The sequence below is a fragment of the Tenrec ecaudatus genome, chromosome 4, assembly GCF_050624435.1.
Source record: "Tenrec ecaudatus isolate mTenEca1 chromosome 4, mTenEca1.hap1, whole genome shotgun sequence".
Classification (NCBI taxonomy): Eukaryota; Metazoa; Chordata; class Mammalia; order Afrosoricida; family Tenrecidae; genus Tenrec; species Tenrec ecaudatus.
In genome coordinates, this window is record NC_134533.1 from 74,908,121 (window position 1) to 74,912,606 (window position 4,486).

Consider the following 4,486-nt stretch of genomic DNA (forward strand, 5'->3'; position numbering starts at 1 on the left):
TTCCTGGGTCCACTCCGGTCAACCCTGCACCAGAGCCTTTGCAGATTTAGTTTATTGTGGATTCCCCGAACCGCAGAGTCGAATTCTTATGTAAGGCAGAAAGTTCTGGGCCTCTTTGTGGTTACCTGAGGACTCAGGGAAGGAGCTTTGCTGCTGCCTCAACTGTTGTGATTTGGCTTCAGAAGCCTCTATTCTGAGAAATTACATTTTCTTACCTCTGAGAAATCCTTCAAGTAGTTTAATTCCTCCATCGGGGCCCAAAGAAATGGTTGTGATTTTAGGGGAATATATATAACCTTCCATACATCCATTGTATCAAGCATATTTGTCCATATGTCGCCATCATCATTTTCTAAACATTTATTTTCTGTTTGAGCCCTCGGTATCAGCTCCTCTTTCCCACCCCCTCATGACCCCTTGCTCAATGATAAATGATTTTCATATCTTCCACCGACCCCTGTCTCCCTTTACCACGTTTCTGTTGTTTGACATGCTGGGTGGGGGCAGCTGATGAGTCCATCATTGAGCTCCCTACCTCCATCCCTCCCCTTCTCCTATCTATCCCTACTCCCATTTCTGTCCCTGAGGGATTTATATGACCTTGATTCCGTGTGTCCTGAGCTCTTATCTGACCTAGCCAGAACGGAAAGATAGGATCTGACCTAGCAGAACTGAAAGATAGGACTTGGTCATGAGGAATCTTGTGTGTTTCACTGGTGCTATACTGCACCCTGGTTGACTATCCCTTCCTTGGGACCTTTTTGTGAAAGGATGTCCAGTTGCCTACAGATGGGGTTTGGGTCTCTCCTCTGACCCCCCTCATTCTCAGCAATGTTTTTTTTAATTTTGTTTTGGGTCTTCTGATGCCTGTTACCCAATTCCATGGATACCTCATGATCACATAGGCTGATGTGCTTCTTCCATGTAGGCTTGTTGCTTCTCAGCTAGATGGCCGCTATTTTAACTTCAAGCCTTTAAGACCCCAGACACTGTATCTTTTGATGGCCAGGCACCATCATCTTTCTTCACCACATTTGCTTGTGCACCTATTTTGTCTTCAGTGATCATGTCAGGAGGATGACCATCACAGAATGCCAGGTTGTTTAGAACCAAGTGTTCTTGCATTGAGGGAGGGCTTGAGCAGAGGCTCAAAGTCCATCCATGTCCTCAGTGTATTTCCATATAAATAAACACACATAAGTCAATACCTCTGTTTTTATGAATTAATATACTTACATAAGTGCACATATATCTTTATACCTAGCTTTGCTTCCTAGATCTTTCCTCTGTTTCCTTTACCTTCTTCCTTTACCACCATCACGCTTGCCCTTCTTCTGCATCTTACTAATTCCTGTCAGCTAGATTGCTGTTTCTCCAGCACCCCCAAAATCTCTACGTCCTCCTTGTTGTTCATTTTAATTCCCTAGTTGTTCCCCTGTCTAGGGTGTTGTTGACTCACTGCTCCCTTCCCCCACCCCCTCCTTCCCTCAAGTCCGTCCGGAACCATCAGCACACATAATTCCAGGTCTGTCTGCTAATCTCCAGGACTATCCCTCTGGGGGTTCTGGGCCTGAAGTGTATTTTTGGGACTCCTCAGGGGGTTTGTGGCTTTGCTTTGCTCTCAAACCTTCTTGGTTTGCCCCACTGTGTGTGTTGGGCAGGGGGTGGGGGTGGAGAGGTGGGTTAGACCAGACTCACTCCCCACTGCCATGTGTCTCCAGTGTTGTCCTCAGTCACAGTCTGCTCCAACGAAGGAACATCACGTCTCAAACTGTTGTCAGCCCTACAGTCAAAAAAAGTATCTTTAACAGTTTATTGGCATATAAGTCATGTATCTTACAGTTCAATAGGTGAGTCACATCAGAAGAGTGGCACAGTCACCCCCACAATCAGTTTCAGGGCCTTTTCTGCATTGTTGCACTCCTTGCTATTAGCTCCGTCCTTCCCCCCAGCATCCCCTGCCACACCCCAAGGAACCATGAATCCAGGTGCTGTCTCTACATATACATTTACCTATCCTGGATTGAAGATTAAAAAATTAACAAGAATAACAGGGTAAAACATTAAAATCTCAATTGAAAAGAAAGCAGAACATATTTTTTTAACAGCCTCATTGGCACTTTATCCACACACATGTCAGACAATTCAATAATTCAGATCAAGAAGGGTTGTACAATTATCACCATAATCGATTCTAGAACATTTTCTTCTTCCTTGTACTCATTTTTATTCATGTATTTTTTTAAAAATTGGCAAAAATATACATTAAAAACATTCTACAATTCAGCAACTCCACATGCATCATCCAATGCCGTGGATTATACTCTTCATGTTGTACAACCATTATTGCTGTGCTTTTCCAAATTATTCCACCGCCATTAACATAAACTCAGTGCTCCCTGAGCAGTAACTCTTCCTCCTTCACCCATGGAAACCATTGGTCAAGTTTGCTTTCTTTATTTTAGTACTTTTCTTGATGAGTGATGTATCATACACTTACATAGTTGAATCACTTTTTTTAATCTTATATTTTTAATCATTGTGTTGAAAGCTCTTACAGCTCTTATAACATTCCATCCATCAATTGTGTCAAGCATATTTTTAATCAAGCATATTTGTACATATGTTGCCATCATCCTTTCCAAAACTTAAATCACTTTTTTAAGAGTTGTATATACATCAACACAATCCATTCTAGTGATCTCTCCCTCCCACATTCATTGTTTGCACCCCAAAGCCCCTCACTGTCCTCACCTCCACACCCCTGCCCACATCCCCAATAAACCACTGCGTCACTTACCGTGTCTCTGTGTCCTCTCCCTCTGTGCGTCCCAAACTGAGGACCAAAATGGCAAGAAGAACATAGTAGTAATACAAAGATTTTTTTAAATTGTACTCTTAATACAAATAAAGAGTAAGAAAGACAAGACCACCATCAATATTTAAAGAGCCAGAGGAAAAATTTCTTGTTGAATTAATCGAGAAATACTTGCTCCTAGAGCAAATTCAACTTGGGTCAAGAGGGAGGGCAGCTGAGCAGGTGTCATGATACCATGGTTCCCTCCACCTTAATCAGGTTGACCTTGACCGCAATCTCTGTTAAACCATCCAGGGGGAGGTCTCCTTTGGAGAGCTCTTCTGCAGAGGGACTTCAGGGTCCCACCCTCCCCCCTGGCCTTCGACAAACCCGGGGATCAAAAGTTAAGCTCTGATACATTTCCCTTCATCATATTTGGAGTTTGCTAGCATCATCTTTGGGAAAGCAGAAAATATTAAAAACTAGAACAAATTTAAATGGACCATAAGAGAGATCAAATGATAGGGTGCCAAATTTTCACCCAACTGCATCTGCACCAATCCACTGTTTTTCCCTACGCCACTTTATTAGCATTCCGTCACGTTCTACAATTCAATAATTCAATCATATCAGGAAGCGTTGTACAATTGTCAGCATTTTCCATTCTTCCTTGTAGTTACTGTTATTCGTGTTATTATTATTTTTGTCTAACTGTGGCAATCCCACAACTTCTACTTGCATAATTCAGTGTTATTGATTACACTCTTCATGTCGTTCAACCATTATTCATATCTTTTCCACATTATTCCACCGCCATTGACATAAGCTCGATGCCCCTTAAACAACTCTTTCCCCTTCACCTATGGTAACCCTTGGTCTGTGGGGGGAGGCCAGATGCTCAGACATCCTCCCAGAGCACAGATCGGTTGCCAGACTATATGGCAGGCCCTACCCCCTGCTGTTAAAGACAATGGACGCCTGCAGACATCTATTTGGTTCCAGTAGGTGGGGTTTACAGCCTACTGATAATGTTTCCTCTGGAGATCTAGAGAATGGGTCAAAGTTAAGCCGCCATCCTAAACCTAGGATCCGCCCATCTTGTCACATGTCTACCCCCAATCCCTCCTCTTCCTATTGTGTGTATATCCCTAGACCACCCCCCTCTCATTACTGTATTACCTATAGGACAGCCCCTTCCACTGACCTATGTCCTCACCTGTAATTAGGGGGCTTGCACGTCCCCAGAGAATATAAAAGGGGCCTGGACTAGCATTAAATCTCACTCTCTCTCTCTCCACGTGGACCATCAAGTGGGGCAGAGGTGAGCATGCTGCCATGAAACGTGTCTGACTCCATTTATTTCAATACTTCTCTTCTATCTCTCATGCTCTCTATAACTTTACTATGATCTTTACTTATTTTCGCTGTACAATTGTGCCTACTGGACCCAGTAATGATGTGTTAGGGGCCGGCTTCCCCTGACATTGGTCAAGTGTGGCTTCTTTTCTTTTTTGTGTGGTTTCCTTGATAGAGTATTCACTTATACAAAAAAGTAGTTTGTGATCAGTAGCCCTTGCTATTTCCTCAGTTTAGGAAGTAGATCTAGATTCTGAGAATGTTCAATTTTTAGTGCATATTTTCCTGGCATATTAATCATCTTTGGAGTTACTTATGACTTGGTCATAGGCA